Raw genomic sequence first — 11460 nt, 5'->3', positions numbered from 1 at the left:
GGCAAGGGGAAATGATGGCTTCGCACCAAAGCGAGAGGTGCTGCCAAATTCAGAAAGGCTTCCATAATTATATTCTGTCACAGCTCTTTAGAGAATTCATCTCTCTCAGTATGGCATCTCATAACTTTTAGTTCAAGCCATGGCTGCTACCAGAATAGATTGTGCCATTTTTGCCGAAATATAACAGGATCTGTTGGCATTTATTAAATGGGAGATGTGCTTTGAACACACGGACAGACCTTTCACAGGTTAGTTTATGGAAAACTGATTTAATGGAGAGAAGATCTCATTTGCAGTATATTATGGACCACAACCATAACTTCCAAGTCTAGACAATTGGCAATTCATTGTAAATGAGGCAAACTTAATAGTCACTGCAGGTGACAGATTGCATTGTGAAGGCAGTCTGCATTCTTTAAGAGTAAATCTGCTCCACACTGACTCTTAGATGTGGGGAGGGGATATTTTCTGTGATGATGTTCTAGATCTATTAGTTGTGACTTTTCTGCTAAAACACTGAAGTTTTAGGGGGAATGTATTCAACATCCATTCAGAAGCAATTCCATTCTGCTTTTTTATTTGCTTAATTTGTATCCCACTTTCTAAAGGAGTCAAATGTGGCATTCAGCCTTCCCATGTTCTAGAGTTGAATCTTGGCACTCAGTCCAGGGCTGAGGTTCGGTGAAGTCTGGCACAGTGAAGCCTTTGGACCTATGTGCTACATAATAATATATTTTCTAATTTCAGTGTTCATTAAACTTATGCTTAGGCTATATAGTGACATAAAAATTAGACATCAGGAAAAATCAAAGGTTTTTTGTCCATCATTGCTTTTTATTAATTTAATAAGCTTTGTGCATTGCACATACCCTGCAACATGCTGAGTCCCAAAACCAGGATGCGTGCCTTCCCGTCTGGGCTCCCAGGCAAGTCATGTGACCTGCACAACACCATGGAGCCCAAATATGCATCTTTTGGGGCACCACACAAGTTCGCACGTTTTCGAGGCAAGATCTCAGCATGACATCATGCAAGATCACAGTGCCCACAATGGCCACTGTGCTCTCACAGAAAAAATAGGATGTCCCATGTTTTTCCAGGACACTTGCAAGGTATGCATTGCATAAAATAACAGAGATTTTTAAAGGTTAAGTCAAAAACTTAGTTTAAATCCCAAGAAAATGTAAGATCCTCTTAAAAATATATCCAGGAGAGTTCAAAATCTTAGGGTTAAATATGAAAAGGAGGCATTGTACCAGTGCCTTTTTTTTCTGGGGGTACGCAGGGGTACACATACCCCTAAACATTTCGTGAATCTTTGTACTTTTGTCTATTTACTGTATTTACCATATTTTTCACTCTATAAGGCGCACCAGACCACAAGATGCACCTAGTTTTTGGAGGAGGAAAACAAGAAAAAAAATATTCTGAATCTCAGAAGCCAGAACAGCAAAAGGGATCGCTGCGCAGTGAAAGCAGCAATCCCTCTTGCTGTTCTGGCTTCTGTGATAGCTGCGCAGCCTGCATTCGCTCCATAAGACGCACACACATTTCCCCTTACTTTTTAGAAGGGAAAAAGTGAGTCTTATAGAGCAAAAAATACGGTATTTTCCCCGATTTGAACTATAATATTGTGATTTTCTTGAGTCAAAATGAGAGTACCCCTAAAACAATTTTAGGGAAAAAAGCACTGCATTGTACACATGAAAATTACCAGCATTAAAGAGTTTTTAAAAGGTCAGTCGGGAGGGGATGTTACGTATGATGGGAATCTACAGCAAACTATCAATCAGTAAAAATAATATATAAAGAGGAGGTGGTATTCAACTATATTTTTAGTCAGAGTAGACTCAATGAAATTAATAACCATGACTAAGTTAGGTCCATTAATTTCAGTAAATTTGAGTAAAATTTCTGAGTAAAACTTAGTTGACTTCCACCCAGGATATTTAAGCTACAAATATATCAATATAAGAAATACCCATTTATACAGTATAGTTTATAGAGTATAGTTACCTTGACTATTTTTTTGCACCTAGGTTAATGAGTTAAATGGAGAAGAACTGGGCCATTCTGCAGGCATGAAAATCTGAAGTTAAATAGAATTGGAGCATGCTGTCCTTCATATTTAAGAGGAAGTGAAATTAAAAATAATCCATCTAAGGAAGAATAATTTAGCATGAATTGACCAGATAGTACAGAGCTTGATTCCTGAATAGGTAAAGTGAAACAGCAAACATACATAGGCCAATCCAGTTTTCTCTCAAAGTTCATGTGTAAGTGTTTATCTATACAGTATATAGACATTTGAATGGGTTAAGAAACTCAAGGCTGTACATCAAGATTTGGCTTGGACTTTATTTTCTAGAATGAGTCATACCTTAATAGACAGCACTGCAAAATAGTACCTACAATAAGTAGGAGGTCAAATTTCCTTCAACCTAAATAGGAACCGTGCAAAGAGGACTAATTATGTATTTTCTTCACAACTAAACTAAATATATCAGCACAATTAAGTCCCACAGAGTTCAGGGATACAGTGGTACCTTGGGTTACAGACGCTTCAGGTTACAGACGCTTCAGGTTACAGACTCCACTAACTCAGAAATAGTACTCTGCTTCGGGATGAGAACAGAAATTGCACGGCAGCGGCTTCTGGTGTAAAAGTACTTTTTAGTACAGTGGTACCTCAGGTTAAGAACTATATATATATAGTTGGGGAGGGCGGCGTATAAATAAAAATTATTATTGTTAATTCGTTCTGGAGGTCCGTTCTTAACCTGAAACTGTTCTTAACCTGAGGTACCACTTTAGCTAATGGGGCCTCCCACTGCCGCCGCATGATTTTTGTTCTCAACCTGAAGCAAAGTTCTTAACCTGCGGTACTATTTCTGGGTTAGCGGAGTCTGTAACCTGAAGCATCTGTAACCCGAGGTACCACTGTATTTGCTTCTAGGTAAGCATCTATATGGGATGTGGGTGGCACTGTGGTCTAAACCGCAGAGCCTAGGGTTTGCCGATCAGAAGGTTGGCGGTTCAAATCCCTGACTGGGTGAGCTCCTGATGTTCGGTCCAGCTCCTGCCCACCTAGCAGTTCAAAAGCACATCAAAGTGCAAGTAGATAAATAGGTAACGGTGTTTCTGTGCGCTGCTCTAGTTCGCCAGAAGCGGCTTAGTCATGCTGGCCACATGACCCAGAAGCTGTCTGTGGACAAACGCCAGCTTCCTCAGCCTATAGTGCGAGATGAGCGCCGCAACCCCAGAGTCGTTCGCGACTGGATCTAATGGTCAGGGGTACCTTTATCTTTACCTTTAAGCATATATAGGACTACAGTCTCAATTGTTAGGTGTTAAAATCATGCTGCTGCTATACTCTGTGTACTAAAGACCCACAAACATTTCAGTCAGGATTCTGTTTTCAGATAGAAAACTGATCATGTAGTTAGCAAGTTATGTCAATCAAGATAAAGACAGTAGATTATAAAATGTTTGCAGTATAGAAATTGATAAAACAGCTAAAACTAAGAAAATGAAAATTATGAATCTTCGAAGAATAAATACATTAAATTTATATCTGTTTTGGGCTCTGGACTTAAACACAGAGAACAGATTTATTGGCAGCATTTGTTCACAGTGGAAGCTATAAATTGTAATAAGCTCTGGGGTACGTGATCCCACACAGAGCTATTGCTAACCACACACCATTTCTGAAAATAAACGTGACTTATTTCTGTACTTCAGAGAAATTGCTGGAGGGTCCTTTTTTCTGAAGGACTTTGTGTGTTTTCTATATCCTTACAGAGGGGTCCAGACAACCAACCACAGACCAAGGAATCCAATCTCCAATTTTTAATAGCATCCTAACACCCTACAGGACTCAGAAGCAAAGTTCAATTTCTCACAGAATGAAAATAGACTAGCTTTAAATGGAATTAATTTTCAAGATTCACTAAGTACGTGTATAAAAACGACAATTTGCTCTCTCACTTGTTGTAAGATGCTAAGTCAGGTAACACTTTCAAAGGAGCAAGTGAACATATTTAAAAGCTTCACCATTCAATTTACATTAAAAGGTTCCTGCCCACATGTACAATCCAGGTGTAACACTAAAATACATTTTTAAAAAGTAGCCAAGTGTCAAGTTCAAAGTTAAGCAATATTAGGATATGCAGAAAAAAAATATAATTATTAAGTCATGGAATTTAGAGTTATGGAGCAATCCTGTAGTTATTGAGCCTTATGATTCAGGATGCCTTTTTAGTAATAATTTCAGAGGGTAGGGTGATGTAGTTTTATTTGTTAGTTATGTTATTTATTAATCATTTGAACAATACAATAGAAAAAAAAAACAGCTAAAACATTGGCATAGTAAAAAACAATGTAAAACACCATCATCACATATGTACGTCGATCCTGTGAAAGACATCCAAATATCAGTTTTAGCATGATTTTATGCATGTATACTCAAGCACACACACAGTTCAAGGTAAGTGCTCATAAGTTTGCAGCTTTTCTCTCTCCATAAACCACTGATGTATACATTAATGCTAAAACCCATTTGTCTAATACAGACATTTTCTTATTCTTGAAGGCCCCATTGCTTACAGTGGTGCCATCAGGACAGGACTTCAGGGCAGAAGTCCAGAGCCTCATTCAGCAGAATGAGCAGAAAATGTAACTAGATGCATCATGTCTGGCTTATCGTACTTTGAAGTAAGCAATTGCACATTGCCATACAAAGATCACCGCGCCAACTGAGCCCAGAGTAGAAAAATACCTAAATGCACTACTGATAGCTCAGTGAAAGAGCACAGGATTATAGCAACCTGCATTCATTCCTGTAACCATCTGGCAGGAAAAACAATGCTACAAGTCTGATTCTTCTCAGCAAGGCTCAGATATGGGTGGCACGAGAAGGACGCAACAGCCATGTGCCCTTGATCCCAGCTTCACCAGCAAAGGCGAGGCTGGGATCAAAGGGTGCATGGCGGCTGCATCCCCACCAGCCTTACAAGGCTGGGATCTAGGGAGGGTGGCGCCAGCACAAGAAGGAACAACCACACACTGCTAAGCCTGCCTACCTGTTCAGGGCGGAACCCAGCCAGTCGACAAAGCATTTGGCCGGCACAAAGCAGCAGCCCCCCCCCCCCCCCCGTGCAGCACACACTGGTGTTTCTCTCTGCAAACATTGGTTCCTCTGACACCAGGAAGGGACAGCCAGGCCGGGCCATGCTGAGGGTGCCTGCATAGGGTCTCCTGCATGGAAACAGCCCTTCAGAAATCCACACCTGGGGCCAGGCCCCCCCCCCCCCGCTACACCCTGGCTGTACCAGACTCCATTTAAAGGGGGGTTCAGATCAGCTGAGGCATGGGAATGGTGACTTTAATCAGGGGAATGCTTCTTATCCATTATGCTTGAAATCACGAACTTTTACCGACTGATAAATGAAGCTGGGGAGGTTTTTTAAAACCATTACATTTATTCCACTGCCCCATTTGTTCACAGACAATGTATCACAAAGTGCACCAGAGCTATTGGAATGCAAAGCTGAGTTTTCTTGGGATGGTGCCATTCACCTCCCCATTAATGTCACTACTGATGTGTCCTGACACCAGACATGTCTTTTCTGGCAAGCCTGTGATAGGCCTGTGGATGTGTCCTATTTTTAGTATACATGTTGAAAGAAACATGTACTTTATAAATACTGCATGTATAGCAGTGTCAAGTACAAAATACTCTTAAGAACACTGGCTTAGTTACTGAAAGTCTTCTACACTTCCTGCCTATCTAAGAGAGACAGAAACACCGAAGTCCAATTTAACAAGAGAGCTATGGTGGAAATGTATCACACATATCAAGAAGGCACCAGAACTTCAGTTGAACACAAACGGCCTGATATTTCTCCATTAGTAACAAAGCTATAGGTTTCTAGAAAGATATACTTTTGTTACAATTGAAGGAGCAATTAGCATTGACATTATTTTAGTGAAGCCTCCAGTATAAGTACATTTTAACTGGGGAAAAGTTTCTATTTTTAAAAAGATACTTCTTACTGAAGTTCATTTTATTTTTGCTATATTTATAAAAAGCTGCCCAATAACATGATCATCCTTCTGCAGAACTTTATTTAGCTCTCTTACATACAAATCATAAAACAAATTTACCACCACAATTACCACCACAGGAATAAAAAAGGAACAAAGAATAACAGTAATGTGTCTCTGCATTCATTTCTTAAGATTTAAGACTGATCATCATCTGAGGCCCTTCTTTGTGTCCCCCTTCCTCAAGAGGTCCAGAAGGTGGCAACACAAAAACGGGCCTTTTCTGCAAGGGCCCCACACTGGTGGAATGTTCTCCCCAGTGAACCTCACTTGGCATCTTGCTTGCATATCTTCAGGCACCAGGGAAAAGCATCCCTCTTCTTCCAGGGCTTTGGCTAATTAAACAATTGATGGCCTTTTAAACTAGGTGGGCGGCGGTATTATTTTTGTTTGGTACTATGTTATGTATTTTTCTGTTTTTTATTATAAACCACCCTCTGATCCAGGGATTAAGGGTGGCATAAAAAATTAATAAATAGTAGTAGTAACAATTTCCATGAATCGTTTTATTTTGGATACAGGTATGAATGTGCCTTCTTACAGGTGATACCTGCTATTGAGATGGTTTTGCTGCCACTCTAAACAAGGGATTGACACTGTTAGAATGGACAAAAAGGACCATTGTGAGTGGAGTTTGCTAGAAGTTCCAAATCCAGTGTTGGGAAATACATATGTAGCTCCAAAAGTTGGACACACTCCACACCACCATGCATAGGCCCTGTTTGCATGCGCAGCTTGCCTAATCCAATGGAACAGATACATGCTGAATGCCTGTTTCTACATGTATATCTCCTAGCTAGATCAGAGTGGTTGTGCAGTAAATATAGCTTATTATCTGTGTATCCTCCTCAGTGTTCAAGCTTCAGTCTTTTGTCACATTCCACCCAAACAGGCCTGCTGTTAAATTTCATTGGGGGCACCAAAGACATGACAAATCTTGTACTAGAACATTTAGATTTTAAAAAATAGTGGTGCTCATTATAATTGTTGCCTAATCATAGGTTTCTTTCTCTAAATCAGCAGAAGGTAAGGTGTGGCTGATATGCTAGATTTCCAGACTGTATTCCCAAATCCATGTATCAAGGCAGCAGGATAGATATGGGAGAAGGAAACATGATACCCATTAAACTGCAACCTTGTGAAACAAATCTTTCCATTGTAAAATTAGGCTGGATACACATTCCCATTTGCTCTGCATCCAGTGCCCTCCCACCACTGGTTTGGGAAGTGGCATAGCCACAGCATTCCATGCCTATCCTGTCATTTGATGAAACACTGCTTCTATCCAAATTGAGAGAAAGAAAAACCTAGCTGTGTTCTATGTTGGCAAGGTGAACACAGCTTTACATCCCTTGTCATCAACGTGGTTGCAGATCAGGAACCTGAGATCAGGCACCTGCAGTCAGTTTCCTCCACTTTCCTAATTGCAACCATTTCCCATGCAAGTAAGTGAAGTACCGATATTTACAAAACCAAATTGCAAACACAGCTTCTGACTTGCTTCAATATCAAGCCAACAAAATGTTCTTTTTTAAAATATAAGAAAACAAATGGCTACATGAGAGCAAATGGAGCCATATTTTCAAAATCTGAAAATATTTTTTAAGAATGGCAGGATACCAATCCTATGGGTGAATAAATTCAGGAACATCAAGGATGACCAACAGCAGCAGGGGTCATCAGAACATTGCACATGGGAACAGAGGGGGTGTAGTCACATTAAAGGCTTCCTTGCACATGAGCCACGTATTTCAGAAGTGACTCCACTCCTCACTACTTCCCATCCCATACCAACAGCTTTAGCAACACTGTTATTCAAATATGTTGGTTATATCCTGTATGAGGGTTTTGCCCAACCATTTCCTTGCTCATTCTAGAGGCATTCATCACTCTCAGCAGCCTGTCATGCCAATGTAAAGAGTCTCCATAGCTTTCCAGTTTGGCAAACTCCCTCACTCCATATTGAGAATATAATGCTGTGGGAAGCCCTGTAGCAGTGCATCTAGAGAACCAACCAGCCTCCTTATTTGTTACTTTTTCCTCCTACCAAACAGAATCAACTAAGGTTGGATTCCGCTGCTTTATTTGTACTTTTTATTTTATCAATTTGTTGAGAGGGCCTTCTCAGTAGTGGCGCCCACCCTGTGGAATGCCCTCCCATCAGATGTCAAGGAAACAAACAACTATCTGACTTTTAGAAAACATCTGAAGGCAGCCCTGTTTAGAGAAGTTTTTAATGTTTGATCTTTAATGTGCTTTTAATATCTGTTGGGAGCTAGCCAAATTGGCATGGTATAAAATAAATTTATTATATTATTATTATTAATATCTTTATTTAAAAACAACTAGAGTTAGGTTCCAGTAGTTGAATCTGCTGAGGGGCGGAAGATACTGGTATCGCCTCTTAACAGATTGCAGTTAGGAGGACTGTTCCAAGAGCAACGCCTGGACAAAGAATGGGCTGCCTTATAAGACTGTACATGTACATCCAAATAACCTTTTTCATAAATGTACAGGAATGCAGACTTGATTTGATCACATGCCCACACCTTTTATTCTACAGAAGTACTGCTTTTGTAGAGTACACTACTGGCTTTACCAGACTGACAGCATTCACAAAGAAGAGGAAGACATTGTAAAGGGTCATTCTACAGTACTTATTGCACTTAATTTATATATAAAAAAACCTTCTAATCAGTGCTCATCCAAATGAAACAGAAGTGTCCAGAGACATAAATGCATTCTCTGCCTTGGGCCAGTCTCAAATGAAATGAAGGCATTTTTACACCTTCTGTTGGTGTGTGAAGACTTTTGAGTGTTAGAAAACTCTTCAGCAGGGAGGAATGGGATCTGTGATTTACATGCTTCACCTGCAGAATTTGGTCCCCAAATAAGACTATGGTCTGCCTTTTTATTTTCTGGAATCAAACCAGCATAAGGAGGCAGGCTGTAGAAGGAAGGGAGGAAAATAATTCTTATCCAGATAAAGGATAATTGCTTCCTTAATACATTCTTATTGGAGAGACAGAGAAGATTGATAGGTCACTTCTTGAATTACTGGAAAAACATCATTAACAGAAAGAGATTCCTTTCTAAGGAGGAGCAATGAGAAAATATGTTTATGCAAAACAGGTGTGTCACCAGCCAAATCTAAATGAAGCACATAGCTATAATATGCAGGTGACGTACAGTTTCTAATTTTGGACTTTATCCACTTGAACAACTCAATTTCATAATCCTAAAGAGACAGATATTGGTGGCAGCAGGTCATCTCATTAGCACCATCTCCCAAGGGCATCTAAAGGTAGCAACAGGAAAGGACTGGTGAAACAGAAGGAAAGCCAATAATTACACTTCAGTGTTTTGCAAAAAGTATGCATTGCCTTCAAGGTGACAGCCAAATGGAATGTATGTAAGTTTGTGTTGTGTGTTAGTTTCATTTACTCAGTCCAGAATCACCCCAAGCCATACAATACAACCTTGCTGCGTTTAAACAAATGAGAATTTGCTTTCCCAGGGCAAGTCCCAACACTGCAAATGTAGGCTGAATCGGCACAAGACTTTCTTTGAGAACTAGATGTGCTGATTCAGCACTATTCAAATTATGCTGGGAGGAAAGAGGGAGAGATGGAATAATGTTTTTAAAAAACATTGGAGAATATATTGGGAAGCCTGGGATGAGTTGAATAATTTTTGCCTGTTTCTTCCAAGAATATTTTCTAGTAGTAGCTTATACAGCCCACAATTAAGTCCATATTCCACCTTGTTTTGCAAATGCAGGTATATGTCAAAAAATAGGGATCAAGGAACAGGCATCTGGAGAATCAGCTTAGTGTGGTGGATGTGAACTGGAGAGACCCAGATTCAAATTGCAACAGCTATGAAGCTCATTGAGTGATACTGTATAGGGCTGGTCACACACTTTCAGTGTAATCTACCTTTCAGTGCTGTTGTGAGGCTACTATGGAGTGGAAAATTATGCTGCCTTAATCTCCATGGAGGAAGAGCTGGATAGACATGTAATCATGTGTAAATACATTGACACCTCCTGGCCACCTCCCATCTTGAGCATTGTTCTGATACTCTCATATTTGTCACAATATTCTTTGCTTTAAAAACAACTGGTTACATATTGGTCTACTCACACATTTTCACCAAAATCCTTCTAGGCTGTCACTATTTTGTGGGATGGATTCAGTTGCATTCTGGCAAATACAGGTTGCACAATTAAAGTGAATTTGGTGCTCTTGTATAACAAGCTCAGTTTGAGAAAAACAGTCCCTTTGTGGTAAGGAAAATTATGCAAAAATGTACTAGAACGTGTGGAATAACATTTTTTTGATATGGCTTCCAACAGGCCAACGCCCCCCGAAAACCCCCCAGAATTAATACTCAGTAAACAGCAGACATTGTATAACCTTCCTACAAGCTTTGTGCAAACAAATCAGGATGAATGCTCAATAAACAAATCATCTGGAAACGACCCAAGTGAGATCTCATTACACCTTTGTTTCATTTTGTCTGAATCCCCCCTCCCCATTCCTGGGCATCTTACACTCTGAAAAATACCCAATCTGCTTTAGTGTTATACTCCTTCATACACACCACTACCTTTTCATCAGAATTTGCATACATTTGCAAATTTATTGCTACATTTATAGCCCACCTTTCTTACATCATGGAACCCAAGACAGCACAGATGTGGTTTCCAAGCAGTATCATTTAGCATTGTATAAAATATTAAGCTGTATACAAATTACAAATATATTAAAGACCACTCTGAAAAACAGGAAAAGGCCCAAGGGAGGAGGAAATCAGTAGACACTGTAAGTATATAAAATAAAAAATACATAAGTAGAATAAACAATTTGGTCAGATGGTAGTGTTACTATGCTGGGCTTAATATTTTATTGTTAGTGCCAACTTGTTGGTATCGTTACTGATTTGTGGGTGCCCTGATTCCCCTGGGTTTCTGGGTGCCCTGCTTCTCCCAACATTCCTGGCTGTTGAGGTTTAATCAGTGTTTAGAAAACTAAGGCAAGCTAACAGGCTCTGAAATTAGCAGTGTAGAAATACAGACGACACAGGTTTTCCTGTTCAGGAGTTTGTTTCTTAATGGCACCTCTATCAGCCAAAGAAAGCAGACTACTGAGCCATTAAGAGTGATTGACAATGCATATACTGTCCTCTCCCCCCCCCATGAATAGTGGGCAGATACAAAAGAGTTGGGAGGGGGAGGTTACCAGGGTTACAGGGAGTGTGATGTCACTACAGTAAAAAAGTGTCCTTTTGCAGGAGGTTTTTAGAAAGATCGAGAAGGAAGGGGGCAGCAGAACTCCATGCAGGCTGTCTGGG

General features: G+C 40.0%; 1 protein-coding gene across 6 annotated transcripts in view; it reads right to left on the bottom strand.

Moving 5' to 3' along the window:
* Positions 1-11460, bottom strand: part of LOC309339316 (uncharacterized protein) — a 55693-nt gene that overhangs the window by 42743 nt on the left and 1490 nt on the right. The gene's annotated exons all lie outside the window — the stretch shown is intronic.

This window comes from Podarcis erhardii (assembly GCF_964252035.2).
Source record: "Podarcis erhardii genome assembly, chromosome: 3".
NCBI lineage: Eukaryota > Metazoa > Chordata > Lepidosauria > Squamata > Lacertidae > Podarcis > Podarcis erhardii.
This window is presented reverse-complemented; position numbering and strand designations above follow the sequence as displayed.